The following is a 19,299-nucleotide window of genomic DNA, read 5'->3' on the forward strand; positions in this document are numbered from 1 at the left end:
TACTAATATTTGCCATATTAGAAATTTGAACTGAGAGTATTTAAAAATTATATATGTATTAATTTACTTAAAACAACAATAATACACATGCTACATTTTAATATAAAATGTTTATGAAAAATAACTCTATTTTCCAAAGCAAACAAAAAAATGAGAAGATTGGCATTGAATTACATTTTTGCAAGTTTCCTTAATGTCTAGCTTGCCACAAGAGAGCTGAATTCCTGTATTGCTTCTGCATTTAACATGTTGCAACAGTTTTTAAATTCTTACCTTATAGTATTTTAAGTCATTTCAGATAATCTTAGATAATCATAGATATATTTCTTTGATACTAACCAAAACTCATTAAGTGATAGTTTCTTAAAGAAGAGAAATAATAAATTGGACTTCATCAAAATTGAAAATTCTCTCCCTCAAAATACACCATTAAGAAGATAAAAAGCCAAGACACAGAGTAAGGGAAAATATTTGAAAATTACACATCTGATGAAGACTTAGAATACATTAAGAGCTCTCAAAATTCAATAAGAAAGTGAACTGCTGAATAAAAAATAGACAAATGATTTAGGCAGCTACTTCCCAAAGAAGATATAAAGATGGCAAAATTGCAGGAATATAGAAAACACAAACTAAATCACAATGAAGCAGATCATTCATTGTCAGGGGATAGGTAGTGAAAGAGGTGGCATGAAAAGGCAGAAAGGAGAGATTGCTCTGGAGCATGGGAAACGTCTAGGGCTGATAGATTTGTTCATTATCCTGATTGTAGTGATGGTTTCACAGATAAAACATACCAAACTGCATGCCCTAAATAGGTGCAGTTGATGGTATGCCAACTAAATTTCAGTGGGTATATTAAAAAGAGACATATTCAAGTGTCCAAATTTAATAAAATTCAATCATGTTCATTTTCATTAAAGACGTTCTTCGGTGAAACTTGATTTTTTTTGATCCAGTACATGGCAGTGAAGAACAGTGACTACTAATAATGTTTTGGTGTCACTGCCTTGATTTGTGCTATGGCACCAGCAGTTTTACATACCACTGCTGTGGCAACATCAGAGTAAGTGTTAACAGAGTTTTGCTAGAATAAATCAGGAGATTTTTAAAAACATACCTAACATTTGATTATGTCAGTAATTTACTGTTACTGCGCGCGCGCGCGCGCGCACACACACACACACACACACACACACAAACACACCATCAGCAATAACAAGGAACAGAACTAAATAATTAGGAAGGAAGGAGGAAAAAGAGCAAGCCTAGTCACACTTGTAAATCCACCCACTGATCAGATACTAACTTACTTTTTGCCGTTAAACCTGTAATTTAACAAGTTACTATATTACTGAAGAGTAGCTGTGCCATCATTTGCTTTATGATTTTTCATTTGGCAAGCATTAAGTTATAGCAACTATACAATGCATTAGTGGTATCACAGCCATGATGTATTCTCTCCAGTCAATGAAATAGGACAACTTACTCTGTAAGATACTTCTCTGACTTCTTCATTTCCAATTTGAAAAGATATACAATTGTTGACAATTAAGAAATTACCATACCTATATTTATAATTTCTATTTTTTTTAATTCTGAATGATTAGAATCAACATGGAATGGAAATTTAAGTGGTACTATATACTATTCATCTATATTTTGTTGCATGAGATACAAGTTGGTAAATTAAAAAATATATATGAAGCCCAAAAAAGCTATACTTCTCATAATTTTGTTTTCCATTGGCAATTTTGTACCAGTTCTCCCTTCCATGAGGCAGAGAATTCTTTAAAATGTCAGTTTCACTTTTTTCCCAGTATTTTTAGATGTAGGTAGTACAACTTTATATTAAAAAGATGAGTTTTCTCATCTCAAGCTAGTGATCCATCCCTAAATATAAGAAAAGTGTTTTATAAATAAATTCTATTTTATTAAATTATTACTAAATTGTAAAGAAATGAGTTTTACATAAAGTTTTTGAATTTTTTTAAAGAAAAGTATTAAATTTTTTGTGAAACAGGGAAAGTTTTGGAATTTCAAAATAATCTATTGGATGATAATGATGTTGCAGGAATTACAGCAGATATAACCAGACATATGATCGATAGTACAAAACATTCAGAGACTATTGATTATTCTTTGAACAAAACACAAAATTTATAACAATTAGTATGGTCACAAATTAGGAAGGAATCTGACTTCTTAAAAGAATGACTGTCAAAATTATGAAATTATAGGCAATTATGAACATAATTAATAACAATAATTGATAATGGCTAGGATTTGAGTTTTAAAAGCATCTTTTCAGCAATTATATACATTCAGCCAATGTGTACAAATATTTCAGTTATAGAAAATTTCATTTTAAAGATCTATCAGATGTGGTGCTTTGAATCCTGAGCTGGGATAGTTGAAGGGCAGGTAAAATAAAGATTGCTGATTATTGACTATTGGCTGGAATGTCTGTAAATGGCCTACTTAGCATGGCACATCAGGGTTCCAAGAGGAAGTAATTCTAGAGAAAGTGCTCCAGCAAATACTGTGAAAGCTGCAGAGTAAAGCTGTATTCAGCTGCCATACTGTTTTTTTGGAACACTCCAATAAACAATACTAGCTGATTCTGTTTCAGCCATCCCAGCAGGAGCCAGATGTGCCAGGGGAAAAAAAAAAGCCATCCTAGAATTGAAGAATTGAGTCCCAAGTATTTCAACCCCATCTATACAAGCTACCCTTAGCCCACCCTTAGCTGAGGCCCCAGACCATGTGTAAATAACAAAAAACTGTCCCTACTTTCCCTTTCTGAATCTGACTCTCAGAATACTTAAGAATAATAAAATGCTATAGATCATTTGATTTTGGGTGGCTTGTTACACAGAAACACCAGAAAATAGCCAAAATGAGTGATACCAACCAAAGTAATGTTATATTCTCCATCACAGAAGAATATATACAACTTAGAATTGCATGCACTCCCCATTATTTACAAATCAAATATTTGCCTATTTAAAATACAATCGCCATGTGTTGCCCCTTAACTCTGTATAAAAACATTCGTTTAAAATATTAAAATTAGGGGTGCTTGGGTGGCTCAGTTGGTTAAGCAGCCAACTTTGGCTCAGGTCATAATCTCACGGTTCATGAACTGGAGCCCTGCATCAGGCTCTCTGATGTCAGTAGAAAGCCTGCTTCAGATCCTCTGTCCCTCTCTCTCTCTCTCTTCCCCTCCCCATCACCCCCCCCACTCATTTTCTCTCCCTCCCTCCCTCCCTCTCTCTCCCTCTCTCTCTCCCCCCCCTCTCAAAATAAACAAATAACTAAACTTAAATAAAAAAATAAAATAAATAAAATATTAAAATAATCCTCCAGCCAACAATTTTTCAAAAGGATCAGTTTATATAGTCACATAAAATTATTCTATTTCACAGTTTATTTTCCCTTTGTATTGATCTTCAAAAACTCCCAGATGATAGTTTTTTGATTTAAAGTAAACTTAAGTATTTATTTTCTTTACAAAATCTATTTTCTTCTTTCTACACAATATCAATTTGAGAGAAAATTTCTGTTATATTTTGATGTTACTTTGCATTTTCTTAAGAAAAATATTTTAATAAACTACTTGGCTAAATTATAACATTATTAAAATGCATAAATATACCTGACTTAATAAATCAGTTACTTTATACACATACTTAATAAGTTCAATTAAAATTAGGGTCATTTCTCTATTGAGTAATCAAATATTTTCATAATTTCAAAAACTGAAAACAAGGGAATAGGATCTATGTGAGAATTGTTTGATAACAGTTTATAAATAGTATCATTCTGTTCAAATTTAAAGTATATCTTTTTAAAACTGTTTTAATGTTTATTTATTTTTGAAAGAGACAGAGACAGAGTGTGGGAGGGAGAGGGGCAGAGAGAGAGGGAGACACCGAATCCAAAGCAGGCTCCAGGCTCTGAGCTGTCAGCACAGAGCCCCATGCAGGGCTCAAACCCATGAATGTGAGATCATGACCTGAGCTGAAGTCAGACACTTAAGCAACTGAGCCACTCAGGTGCCCCTAATTTAAAATATATTTCAAAAGGGAATATTAAAAGTACCATAGTTCTTTCGGACAATTTCAATTTAACGATCATTGTTTATGAAGAAGAAAAATACTTTTCAAAGTCTATCCTTACAAACATAAATCTATAAAAGTTTCCAAAATCAATTGCTATCTAGGGTGAAATGAAAATCCAAACTAATTTTCCTTCTCATTCTTCTAAATTTTGACAGCCTTAGAGATGTGGTTGCTTCAGTCTACAGCTGATATTGGCAAATTAGAACGAAAAGATCTGGATTTGGCAATTCAATGTAGCCTTTCTTTAAAAAGTAAAAATCCATATATATAAAAAAAAAGTCTCACAAGTCCCCCTAAGGCTTTTTTGAGGCAATAATATTCTGGGAAATGAATAGATGTTCAAAGCACATACTAGAGAAATATTATAAAGTACTTAAATAATGTTAAAGATCTCAACAATGCTTTACTAACTAAAACCAAAAGCTAAGTTCTGGCACTCTTAAAAAAATACTTCTAAGAATATAAAAGTTGAAATCTGCATCTAAAAAATTACTTAGAAACTAAATATTTAAATATCGGGTACTTATTTTTATTGAAATTCCCATTAAAGAAACATGCCCAGTGAATAAATAAAGGAAGATGGTTCCCTAGAGCTGTGTTGATATCATTTTTCTGCATATAAATTACTTCCTGGTGAGAGACTCTAGCTCCACATCAAAGAGCATGGAGGCCAGTAACTCAGAACTGTGGAGGTCAGCAACTAGGTCACTCTTCCAGATGGCAGTCAAATTGCTCTAGTTCTAACTTGCAGTTATTTTACTTTTACTCTGAGTTATATGCTTTCTTTATTAAAAGTGAGATCAAAAAAAAAGTAATAATTATCTGTTAAAAAGATAAAAACAAAATGGCAGAAAGCCTAAGCTGAAGTCTAAACACATAAATGAATTGTGTGTTTTTAATATACTGCATCATTTTTCTGACTCTTATTTCCTCAGTCTCAACTCTTCACTCTTATCAATCTATCCCTGTAATATTTTGCAAAATTATTTCCTTATTTTACATGTTTTAAAGTTTTTCTTTTCAGTAGAGTTTCTCCCATAGTCAGGAATACTGTGTAATTAACTGAGAAAAATTATATGTCACCCTCAGCAGGCTCATGACCCACTAGAAGAACATTTGATCAAATTTAAGTCCATAGCCAGAATACAGTAAAGGCCACAGGAATACCCCTAAAGAAAGGGAAACAGAGAAGAAAAATATAATTGCAAGGCAAACTAGAATAGAATATGTATAAAGTGAAAATAAGATAAAATTGGAGCACAACTGTAGAGACAAGCAAATAAATACCTATTGCTTTGTTTTTTTTAAATGTTCATTTATTTATTTAGAGAAAAGAGAGAGCATGCAAGCAAGAGAGGACTGGAAAGAGAGGGAGAGAGAAAGAATCCCAAGCAAGTTCCACATTCAGTGTGGAGCCCAATGCGGGGCTTGATCCCACAACTTTGGGATCATGACCTGAGCTGAAATTAAGAGTCGAACTCAACCCACTAGCCACCCAGGCACCCACCCCTGCTGCTTCATTATTTACTCCTATTATTGTATCTTATCACAATGGATACTTTATTGAAGCATAATTTATACACAATAAAATGCTTCAATTTTATTTGTAAATGTCTGGGTTCTGAAAAATACATACACCTGCAATACCCAATTAAAATAAAGATTTCCATCATGCCAGAAAGCTCCCCCAACTAACTTTCATCATGTTGTATTTCAATTTCAAAGGCTCTTTTCCTAATGTAGACAAAAAGCTCTTTGAATGAATGAAATGTACCTTGTTGATGACTGTTCCCAAGAACAAAGCATAGTATGTACATCAAAGTAAATGATAAATGCCTATCTGCAGGATTAATGACTAGTACAAGCAAGACTAAACAAAAAATAGATGATGTGGAAGGTGACAGAATGGTGGCTTTTATAGAAAAAATATAAATTGAGATTCAACATATTATATATAAATATATGCCTTTTGCACACCACAAAAGCCATCATTAATTTTTGGTAATGTGTGGTTATAATTGAACTTTCCTTGTAATAGCCTCTCTAGAATATTTATTTATATCGGGAATCAATGCTTTAATTGGGGTTTTATATCAATCAAGTATAGTGCTAGTTGCAAGTGACAGAGAAAAAATATTCCTAAGTATGTATAAAAGGAGTATAATCATTAGTAAATATATGTAGACAAAAAAAAAAGAGTAACAGAATTTACCGGAACTAATGACTCAAAAGTCAATAGGATTTTCTTTTCTTTCTTTCTTTTTTTAATCTTCTTTTTATTTTTTCCTTTTTTATGTTGTCATCTTCACTCAGGGTGAAAGAGGATGGCTAAGTTTCAGGGATTATATGCTAATGTCTATACTATTAAAAAAATGATTTCTGTATCCTGAGTCAGTTAAAAAATACATTCAAATCATGAGCTAGTATAACAGATTTAAGGAAAAAATCATAATTATGCCATGGGTTTTTTACTAAGAAATCAGGGCAGAAAGAGAAAATTCTTTCAAGCTTACTTCTTCAAAACCATACTCTCCTAAATTAAATTAGGGTTAGTATAAGATTAAGTTGTTCAGAAATCTTCCTTTCTAATTGCAATATAACTTACTTGAGGAAAGAGCTCATCCACAGTCATCATTATAACTTAAAGATGACATTTCCTCTTCTTTAGAGAAGAAAGCGCTTTCTCCCCGAGGGGAACAGAAAAAGGATATCAGGACAGGATGGAAGGTGAATGTTCTATAAAGACAACCTCTGGAAATTCAAGTGGAACCAAGAAATATAAATAATACAGTAATAAGGCAGAAAAAAATTCATACCAGACTCTGAGATTTAGGAAAAATATTTTTTTTTAATTTTTTTTAACGTTTATTTATTTTTGAGACAGAGAGAGACAGAGCATGAACGGGGGAGGGGCAGAGAGAGAGAGGGAGACACAGAATCGGTAGCAGGCTCCAGGCTCCCAGCCATCAGCCCAGAGCCCGACGCGGGCTCGAACTCACAGACCGCGAGATGGAGACCTGAGTCCAAGTCGGACGTTAAACGACTGAGCCACCCAGGCGCCCCAGATGACCACGTAGGTAACCAAATGATCCAATGTACACTGAAAAATGCACACAGCAAACCCAGGCATGGTACCCAAAATTTTAAGTAACTGTGGCATTTGGGGCTTGGGGGAGTCACAGGGTTAGGGTTTTAACCCATAGTTTTAAAATTATAGGACCTATCAACAAACTGAAAGGTATCAGAGTAATGACACCCAACGAACCTTTCTGTATGTATTACATATATATGCATATACATATGCATATATGTCCTCTGTAGTCAACTCCACATTGATTCTGGGTTTGGCCATGGGGCTTGCTTTGTCTAATAGGACAAGAGCAAAAGTAACAAAAGCAGACACACACACACACACACACACACACACACACACACACATACACCTCTCACTGGGGCTTCTTGTATTATTTCTAATGTGTGAAGTCCAGGTAATAAGCTGTAGACATGCAGCCCAGATGAAAATCAACAGTAACCACCTAATGTTCTGTGAGTCCATTTAGCCCCAACTGAATGACCAGTCACACGAGTACCTCCAGTAGAAAACAGTAGTAGAAACATCCAGTTGAATCCAGCCCAAACTGCAGAGCCACAGAATTATGAGAAAAAATATTGTTGGTGTGTTAAGCCTCTGGTTCTGGAGGTGTGTGTGTGTGTGTGTGTGTGTGTGTGTGTGTGTGTGTGTACAATTATAGACTGTATAGAAATAGTACCTTGAAATGGAGCACTGTCATAACAAAAACCTAAAATACTGCTTTGTCTTTGTGACCATCAGCAGCAGGAGAGGCTGGTACTAGAGGAGGAACAGCAGGGAGAGGCCTAATGTCAAGCCTGGAGGAACATCAAACAAACTGCTACTGTGTCTGTAAAAGTGGTGAGGAAACTGCTGTGGAGGATGGGATACTGGGGACCCAAATGTGTAGAGACAGAACAACTGGGCAACATGAAAGTTCCCGGAAAGACAGTAACTGTACCTAAGGAGCTAGAGGATCTGGCTAAGGACATGTTCTAGCCACATTTGCAAAATAGCTGCTGGCTTCTTTTAGCTGGGTAGGATAAGGTATGAGAACAAAGAGAAGAGATAAAAATGAATCATTCATGTTGCAAGGTCAATTTGGAGGGAAAAAATGGAGGCGTCACGACCAGCTGGTTTGGAAAATAAAGCTTTTCCATCTCAAGTCTCTGGGTCTGGCAAAGATTCTGAAGCAATAAGTGGCCTCAAGGTAAAGATCAAAGCAAAGATATAGTAGCAAAGGCTTTTCTAAAGATCTCAGAGAGATTTAAGCTGTGCCTAATAGATCTTATCAGCTTGACAAAAATGGAATTCAAAAAATCATATGAATATTGTTACATAGTTGCCTGACACCCCTAAGGTAGAGAGAAGTTTGTCATGAAATTAATGTGACTTTTGGGGCAGGGAGTAAGCCTTCCAAAATGTCATAGGAAACTCACAAAGTTATTTAAATAAGGGTACTATTAAAAACGCTGCCAGCTTGGACTGAGAAGCAGGGGCTGAGGAAATTCGAAATTAAATGAGGTCTCTTGGCCCCATTTCTGAAACAGACACCGCAGGAGGGTTGCTTTGCTGCAAACATGAACCATTTCTTTTGAAAAAGGATGGACAGTCTAAAGGGTAGAGCCAAGAACTACAGAGAAAGCCAGGCTAAGAAAGTGCTCCTAGGGAGCAAAACTGGGGCCCAAATCAGAGACCATTCCCTGCTGTTAGGATAAGAAAACCGGAGACATGTGCCTGACTTTCACAATTTCTCTGAACAAGCTCTTCCTCTCTATTGTTTTAAATGGGAGCACACATTCGTTTTCTATTGCTGCATTATAAATTACCACAAACCATCGCCTTAACAGAACGTAAATTTATTATCTCACAATGTCTATGGGTTAGGAGTCTGGGTACCAACAACTTGCCACGTTCCCTGTTCAGAGTCTCACCAGGCTCAATTCCAGGTGTTGAGCAGACCCATCATCTCTTCCGAGACTCAAGTAACTCTTCCAAGATTACTGTTGGCAGAATTCAGTTTCTGGTTGCAGGACGAAGGACCTCAACTACTAGAGAACACCTATCATCCCTGCCACACGGTTTTCTCTACGAACTGGTAGTGCGTTTCCTTCTAAATCAAAAGAAGCATGTCTCTGATGCTTCACCTTCTTTTGAAAGACTCACCTGTTCAGATCAGGACCACTCAGGGTAATCACCCCTTTGATTAACTGAAAGTGAAGTGATCAGTAATCTAATCATATGAAAGACCATCATATTCTCTGGTCCCATCCCCACAGAAAGAGAAACAACTATTCAGGGCATGTACACTAGGAGGAGGAATCTGGGGGGCATCTTAGAATTCTGCCTACCACAGAGTGTAACCATTTGGAAACAGTGTGCAGGCTGGATAACTTGTCTTTTTGCTTCAGAGAACTTTGAAAGAAGAGGACGTACATTGTGTACATACAGACTTGATATGCTCACAAAATAATGGATTATGATCCTGAATCCATGATTAGATAAGACTTGGGGGACCTTATAAGTGAGTATACATTAAATGTGAAGGGTTAGGAGTCATTTGGGTCCAGTGACACAATGTGATGGACTGTTAAAATAATACCCATACCCATGCATCACTGTTCTCTATGTCCATGTACTTAAGAGGTTTCCTTTCCATTTACATTGAATTAGTCTTGCTTTCCCCAATATATCAGCAAATATCATGCAGACACTTTGAAAGTGGTCGTGCTTCCCGCTAAAAAATCAAAGAACTATAAGCCCATGCTGAACTCGTGATAGTAGGTTCATTTTCCATAGTGATGTGGATTAGTGAGTCTGAATCAAGTACTTCATTTGTATTTGAAGATTAAGCAAATGATAAATGTAGGAAATGGGAGATTTGTTTCTTTCTGTTGGAAAAGGAAATTACAAATATTTTTAAAGAGATGCTAGAAGAACCTTGTGCTAATTAGATTGGAATTGGAGGATTCTAATGTCTGTCTATGGTTTTTAATACCCACATACAGGTAGGTAAGTGGGTGGGTTGATAGATAAGATAGATACAAACACATGTTTGCTGATGATACTTAGAAGCAATGACAGCCTGGGAGCAATGAAAATATCAATACCCAGATGTTTTCTAAATAGCATACCCTAGTTATAGGAAGCAAAGCTTCTCAGAGAAATTGAAGATCCCAGAGGTGGAGCAGAGAAAGTATAAGATTATCATGGAATATCTTAGTATGAAAGGAATAAAAAACTACCAAAGATTGATGCAGATAGATCTAAAGATTACAGAAGACTGCTTGAATTTCTCATTGTAAAAAAATGGCAAATAGCTATCCTACTTATATCCTATGCTAAAAAACATGAACTCCCGTGATAGAAAAATACCACATGTAAAATACTAATTGGGCAAAGAAAAATAAAGTCTCAACAATATGATTGATCCTCAACATTTCAAAAGGCAAACTCTGATAATGTGGGCTATTACACATGTTTGTTTTCAGCACCTTTTCCAAAATGTATTTTTGGTCGTAAGAATAATACATTAAAGAAAGTTTATCTCTTTCAAATAAAATGTGAATGTGAATATATTACCTGTTTTTCTCAGAAATTATTTCAATATTTGATCTCCATGATAATAACAGTGCTGTTCAAAGCATCTCACATACAATAATTAAACCTCAACACTTACCCTATTTATTAATATTATTATTTCCTCAACTGTAAAGATGAGGAAAGTGAGACACAGTAACTTTCTCAAAACCATGCAGTTAGTTAATGGTACAGCTGGGATATAAGCCAAGGCAATCTCACTCCTGATGTTAGATTCTTACCCATTACACTGTTCAGCCTTTAATTGTGATAATAATGGAATAATATCTTCCCCAAATACCCATTGCCAGCTACCTTTCCCCTAGATAAGGAAATACTTACACCTTTTAAAAATGAAGTGTACCAGAATCCTCATTTATTTATCATGACCCGATTTGCTTCTCTGGCTATTATGCATTTGGGGAATCCATTAAAGCTACTCTCTCATCTCAGTAAGTAAGTAACTAAGTCAGTAAATAAATAAATACCTCCTAATAAGAAAAGGTTAACTTCTGTTGTTCATCCATTACATAAACTATTATTAACTGAACTTTTTCATGTCCCAAATCTGATTCTGTCAAGGGATGTTTTCATTAAATGAAATCATCACCTTGGTAACAATATTTATAAACCCCACACTTCAAAACAAGCTAAATCATATTTTGTAATTGTGTGTTTAATTCCATCAAATGTTGAAACTTCTAAAGACATTTAGAATGCAGAATACAGTTTAAATTTCTCTCAAACAAAAACAGCTTTAAAATAATCCACCTAAACTAAATATTCTGAATACATACTGCTTGATGTTGATGTTCGCATCACAGAAACAGCCACAAGGTATATAGTCATGTATATAATACATGTATATCAACACATATATAAACAGTATATACACAGAGGTAGTATATAACTGTCAGTGTGAGTTAAAATAACAACAAGTGAACATCAGCCAGCATTGTATATTTAATTTGGAAGCTTTTTAGATATGCACTTAAAGTGATTGAAAGGATTCACAAGATCCTTACATGCTCTCAAATACATTTTTCTAGCAAATAATTATCCTCTGAAAATGTTATCATAGGGTTCAAGCTCATGTATTATTTAAAAAGCAATCTTGTAACTCATTCAACTGTTCACAGGTAAAAATCTATTAGATAACAGTAGCAGAGGCACAGAGTTCTTCCCCCCACCCCCAGGAAAACCAAAGATAACCAACATGGTCTTTAGAAGACCATGTTTACTCTAATAATAATAAAAACCCTGTTTATGAAAAATAAATAAATGACAGTTATCACTATCCCTAATGTTATAATAATCTTTAAATTTATTTTTGATAGATCAAAACAAAATGTTTATCACTAAATACATTTTGTTATTGAATTATAAAAGAATAATCTAAAAACTCCAAATAGCACCCACACATATCTCATTAATAAATCATATTCTTTTTCAATTTAAGTTTACTTCTGCTAAGGATAGTTTTCCATTTTCATTGTCTGAAATTTTTGAAACCATAGGGACATAACAAAATTAAAATAAAAAATAAGACTACCTATAGATTAAAAGTGAACAGCACTCATTTTTTTAATCATAGTTGATACTTAATGTTACGTTAGTTTCAGGTGTACAGCATGATGATTCCACAAGTCTATAGGTTATGCTATGCTCAGATGGTAACTACCACCTGTCTCCATACACTATTGCAATACCGTTGACTATATTTCTGATGAACAGTAATCATTGTAATAATTGTGTATATATATATATATATATATATATATATATATATATATATATATTCAGAGCCTTTGTGTGTGCATGCACGTCTTCAGACCAAGATCTATAGAATTTATTCTCTTGATTTTGAGATTTAAGAATATATCACCTGGTGGGGTGCCTGGGTGGCTCAGTGGGTTAAGCGTCTGACTTGAGCTCAGGTCATGATCTCACAGTTCATGAGTTCAAGCCCCGTGTCTGGCTCTGTGCTGACAGCTTGGAGCCTGCTTCCGATTCTGTGTCTCCCTCTCTCTCTGCCCCTCCTCTGCTAATGCTCTGTCTCTCTCAAAAATAAACAAACATTAAAAAAAAAAAAGAATATATCACATAGTGAGAATGAGTCTCTTTTGAGAGATACTCAACTAGAAAATCTACATAAAATACAAAAGAAAACATAACAAAAACAGTGTTTGAAGACACAGGTAAATTGATGAGGCAATTCAACTTTAGCAGAAAAAAAAAATCACAGACATGAGAAATCTCTCAAAAAGGAGGCCATCATACTGCATCAATATTGTCTTACAGGATATTTGCTGATTCCAGGCAAATCGGAAGTTGTAGGTGTGGGCTGGGCACAGCACTGACAGTTTTACATTAGTTGAACAGAAAAAAAAAAAATTAGAGACTTAAAGGCTGAGGACTCTAGTGAAACAAAAATGGAGAACTGAGGTCAAAAATGTACCAGATGTTCTACCAAAATTATTATGGAATTTTCAAGCAGTATAGAGTGGAGACTAAAATGCAAGGCAGAGATTTTCTGTAAATTATCATAGTTTTCTGAAGCCCTGAGGTGTTGAGAAGACAAGTTTTATTCTTATCTTGCCAGGCTGGTGGGTCCCTGATAAATACAACAACTTATGAAACTGCTGGGCAGGTGAGACCACAATGTAAAATGCAAGCAGGAGTAAATAGTAAGTGTCTAAAACTGTAAATTGGGTTAAACTCAGCTCAATCCCCGCATTACCCATTTTGCAAAGAAAAGAGTGATCTCTCTCTAGAGGCATTTACATCATCTAGAATTTTTATAATTTTTTTTGTCACAACGTCTGGCTTTTAATAAAAATTTTGCCAAGCAAACTAAGCACGACACAAATGAGGGTAACAAAAAATGTCAACAGAAGTTTACCTACAGATGATCCATATATTAAAATTATCAAAGACTTTTAAGGTTCTATGCTTAATAAGTTCTAGTTAACAAAAAATAAGATTGACAAAATAGATAAAAATTTAGAGCACTTCTCCAAAGAATTGGGATTCATAAAAAAGTCAAAGATAATTTCTGGAAGTGAAAAATACAATAACAAAAGTTAAGAATGCAGTAGGTGGGTTTTAAATTTTCATCCTAAAGTGCTGACTGTCAATCAAAAGGGTCATATTCCACTAAAATATTTTTCAAAGTCAAAGTAAAATAATATTTTTGAGCACACAAAAACCATGTGAGCATTTGCATTAAAGAACTATTATAATAGCTTGTAATATAAAATATAAAAATAAATAAAAGCAAGATGTGTAATAATCCTACATTGAACACTATAAAACTTAACTGAGAGAAATTAAAGATGACATAATAAATGAAGGGATACCCCGTGATATAAATTAGAGAGTCAGTATTATAAAGATGTCAATTCACCTCAAATTCTATGTATAGATTCATCAAAATCACAATCGAAAGTACAGTATTTTTAAGTTGAAATGCTATTTTTTTAATGTATATGCCAACATGAATAACCTACGACAGCTAGAACAAACCGGAAGAAGAAACAAACTGGAAAACTTACACTACCGGGTATCATAACATTATAAAGTTACACTGGTTAGAATACAGTGATACCGCCAGATAAATAGAACACAGGAAAAAAATAGATAATCTGGAGACAGACTTTTTTTAAAAGATTTTTTTTAAGTTTATTTATTTATTTTGAGAGAGAGAGAAAGAGAGAGAGAGAGAGAGAGACTGAGGAGAGGAGGGGCAGAGAGTGAGGGAGAGAGAATCCCAAGCAGGCTCCACACTGTCAGGGTGGAGCCTTACATGGGGCGTGAATTCTCTGTGAGATCATGACCTAAACCAAAATCAAGATTCAGACACTTAACTGGCTGAACCACCCAGATGCCCATGGAGACAGATTTTTATCTGAATTATAAAAAGGAGCCACTTAATTGCTACAGGGAAAAAAATAGTCTTTTTAATAAATGATGCAAGGTCAATTGGAGATTGATTTTATATATATATAATATATATATATATTATACATATATATAATATATATATATTTATATATCATATATATATTATATATATATAAATATATATATTTATATTTATATATATATATATATATACACACACACACACACCAACTGATTATATATCACATAATATTAACTTTAGATGGATTGTAAATCTAAATGTGAAAGTTAAGACAATGAAGTTTATAAAAGAACACAGAGGAGGATATATTTATGACCTTAGGAGTAAATAAAGATTTTAAATTAGGAAACAAAAATTACTCAATATAAAGGGTAAAAAAGGAATTGATAAACTGGGCTACAATAGAATAGTTAAATAGTAACATATAATATATATTCCTTACATATTAATAACAAAAAGACAAACACAATGGAAAAATAGGTGAATGATTTGAATACTCATTTCAAAAAAGAGGATATTTGAATAACAGATAAACATATGGCAAATTGTTCAACTTATTGGTAATCAAGGAAATAGAAATGAAACCACAGCAAAATATTGCTCAAACCAACCAAAATTGCTAAAAAAGCAAAATATGGAGCAAGTATAACCCTTATTTACTGATGGTAAAATTTTAACCTGATACACATCTTTGGAAAATTATTTGGCTATAACTACTGAAACTAAGTAGACAACACATTCCTACACATATACATAACAGAAATACAAAAACTTGTCCAATGAAACACTGAATTTTTATTACCATAAAGACTGAAATATAATAAACATCTGGATGGTTACTAACAGAAAAATGAATGCTTATAACATGATACACAAGAGTACCACAGACCGAGCAATGAGAATGAATGAACCATTGCCATGTAACAGGAATGGATCTCACAAACATAATACTGAGGGGGTAAAAAGTTAAGAAATGTAAACGTGTCCTGCATTATTTAATTTATTTTAAAAATGCAACACTATGGTGGGTGAGGTAGGGATGTCAGTGTTACTTTGGGGTGAAAGAGTGAGGGGGATGCAAGACCAGTTTCTTGGATTCTGCCAATCAATGCATTTTAGATCACATACACCTCCATCTACATTTTAAAATCACATTTTTAATATACAAAACGTTTTTTAAATGAGGCAAATAGAAACATCATGAATCTATAGACAGATAAACAGAATTTGGTTACAATTGAGTCCTGGTTGTATGAGCATGTTCACTATGTGGAAAATCATACAACTTATGCATTATGACTTACACATTTTTCTATAAGTTTTACTAGAATGGATTTCTAAAATAATGCCTTATGCTTACCTTGAAAGGAAGAAGTATTAAATAAAAGGTGCTAGAGTTATTTTCTTGACAGGAAAAAAATATCTTTTCCTCTTCACATCACAATTTTCTTCAGGATGTACTCCAGATACATTAAAGGAATAAATATAAAATAAAATTATTTAATTAATTTATTTTTTTTGAGAGAGAAAAAGAGCGAGCATGAGCGGGGCAAGAGACAGAGAAAAAGAGAGACAGAGAATCCCAAGTAGGCTCCATGCTGTCAGGACAGTCCAGCATAGGGCTCGATCTCACAAACCATGAGTTCATGACTTGAGCTGAAGTCAAGAGTTGGACACTTCACCAAGTGAGCCCATAAAATATATTTTTTTAAATGTATGACAGTATTTATAGACCCTTAATATAATATTTCTGTGTGTAAATTTTAAAATGAAAATAGTAAATATACATAAAATTATAAATACTAAAAAGATGTATAATCTGAGGAAAGCAATAGAAGTACAATAAAATATTTGGATTTCAATATATTGATATTCACAGAAAAAATCAATAAAAACCTCTATGAAGTAAAATACTTTTTATCATTCATATTACTCACTGAAAGAATATTTCATGAGGTCACCCGGGTGGCTCAGTCAGTTGAGTGTCTGACTTCGGCTCAGACAGTGCAGAGCCTGCTTTGGATTCTCTGTCTCCCTCACTCTCTGTCCTTCCCCCCTCATGCTCTCTCTCTCTCTCAAAAATAAACATTAAAAAAGAGTATTTCGTGGATAACGTTACAAAGTAATTATTTAACCATCAAATATTTTTTTAGCACCTAGGTATGGTGGACGCCATGGCATGGATTAGGTATAAAGTGATGAGCAATTTATCAAAGAATTTACATTCTAATAAAGACATTAATAATATAAACAGGGAAATAAACACATAACTAACATTGTAAAAATGATTGGAAGGAAAGGGAGGCAACATTTAACAGAGACTTCTAGGGTTTACACTGGGCTTCCTGTGGTCTTCTCCTCTCACGCTTGCCCCTGACTCTACTTCCCTTTTAGACCAACTTTTCAATGTGGAGTGTCTCAGGTTTTAGTCCTAGAAATTCTTCTCTTACTATTACACTCAAACTTGATTTGTCTGGAATCAATGATAATTCTACCACTGGACTAATCCTATGACTTCTAATGGCATATATACCTTGATGACGCCACAATTTTTTCTCTGGTTCAAATATTTCCCCAAACTATATACAGTAAAACCTTGGTTTGTGAGCATAATTTGTTCCAGAAATGTGCTTGTAATCCAAAGCACTTGTATATCAAAGCAAATTTCCCCATAAGAAATAATGGAAACTCAGATGATTTGTTCCACAACCCAAAAATATTCATATAAAAATGATTACAATACTGTAATATAACACAAAATAATAAAGAAAATACAAAATATAGGGGCACCTGGGTGGCAGTGGCAGTTAAACTTCTGACTCTGGCTCAGGTCATGATCTCGCGGTCTGTGAGTTTAAGCCCCACATCATCATCTGTGCTGACAGCTCAGAGCCTGGAGCTTGCTTTGGATTCGTGTCTCTCTCTCTCTCTGCTCCTTCCCCACTCATGCTCTCTCAAAAATAAACATTAAAAAATTTTTAATAAAGAATAAAATAAAAACAAAATACAAAATATAAAGAAAATTAAACAAATTCACCTGCACTAACCTTTGAAAACCTTCGTGGCTAGTGTGAGGGAGACAAGAGAGAGGAGGGTAATTGTATAGGACGACTTTCACTATCATGAATGGAATCACTGCTATCTATTGGTCCAATGGAATCTTTTTCTTTTTGTGCAACTTTAACAAGGAATCTACCCAATGACCTAGAATGAAGCAAAGCATTCCTAAGCTTACTCTTGCATGGAAAAGTAAAGGACTATCCATAGGTGCTTTGAAGTGATAAAAAATACACTAGAGACATTTGTGGACACATTCCAACATTCTGAAAAATCATTAGTTTCTGCCGAACACCACAGTCTGAGACTGAGCATTCAAGCATGGGAGATGATCACCCACAATCCTGCAGTGAGTGAGACAGAGAAGAACCATTGGCTCAGTTGTGATCATGTGATGTTTGCTATCACATACTATTTGTATTGCAAGACATTGCTCATTTATCAAGTTGAAATTTATTAGAAATGTTTGCTTATCTTGTGGAATACTCATAGAACAAGTTACTCGCAATCCAAGGCTTTACTGTATATCCTTCCACTAAGTACACATGTCCAAAATGGAAATCTTGATATCCCATACCCAACATGATCCATCCCCAAATTCTTACTTCATTATATGTCAATCCTATTCATGCAATTTCTTAAGCCAAAAACCCTATAAGCATCCTGACTGCTCTTTCTCATACTCCAGATAAAAACAGAAGAATATCCTGTGGTGTCTGGGTGGCTCACTTGGCTAAGCATCCAATCAAGCCCCACATCAGGTTCTGCACTGACAGCATGGGGCTTGCTTGGGATTCTCTCTCTCTCCTCTCTCTCTGCCCCTCCTCCCCCCCGCCACTGTCTCTCAAAATAAATAAATGTTAAAAAAAAAAAAAAAGTAAAACAGAAGAATATCCTGTCCTCTGCCTTCAGAATATATCCCATGTCTGATCATTTATCAACAACTGTACTGTCATGTTAATCCAAGCCACCACCATCACATATCCAACTATGCAATAGCCCCCATATTGGTATCCCTTATTTATATTCTATAGTATATTCCCCTTATAATCATTTCTCCATACATCAGTCTGAATAATCATTTCAAAACATAGATCTGATGGTGTCTCTTCACTGCTTACAATCCTCCAAAGTTCATACTTCACATAAAATTGGTAATCTTTACTATTTTCCAAAATGCCCTACATGATCTGGCCACAACACTCTTTTCAGGAATCATTTTCTACTGTTCTCTCCCAGATGACCATGTTCCAGCCACACAGGCACCTTGCTCTTGGTACTGAGCATATGTTATCTTTTAACAACAACAATTAATTCCTTCTAGAGAAGGTTTGTATATTTGTATTTGCCTCATTTAGAATAGGTTCTATGTGTAAGCATTCACTAAACATTTCGTATTGGTGATGTTGCATGGCACACATTCTTTTGAGTCAGTTCCTGTTTATCCAATATCAGTTTACAAAATTTCTATTTTCCTTCTATATTCAGACAGTATCTTCCCAAAGAGAATAATTAACTCAGACTTCTTTCTGAAAGTTGACAAT

The 19,299-nt window shown here is 34.4% G+C and overlaps 1 pseudogene; it reads left to right on the top strand.

Annotated features, from left to right (window-relative positions):
* Nucleotides 1-19,299, top strand: part of LOC125925813 (heterogeneous nuclear ribonucleoprotein D-like) — a 170,162-nt pseudogene that overhangs the window by 142,356 nt on the left and 8,507 nt on the right.

The sequence above is a fragment of the Panthera uncia genome, chromosome F1 (genome assembly GCF_023721935.1).
Source record: "Panthera uncia isolate 11264 chromosome F1, Puncia_PCG_1.0, whole genome shotgun sequence".
In the NCBI taxonomy this organism is placed as follows: Eukaryota; Metazoa; Chordata; class Mammalia; order Carnivora; family Felidae; genus Panthera; species Panthera uncia.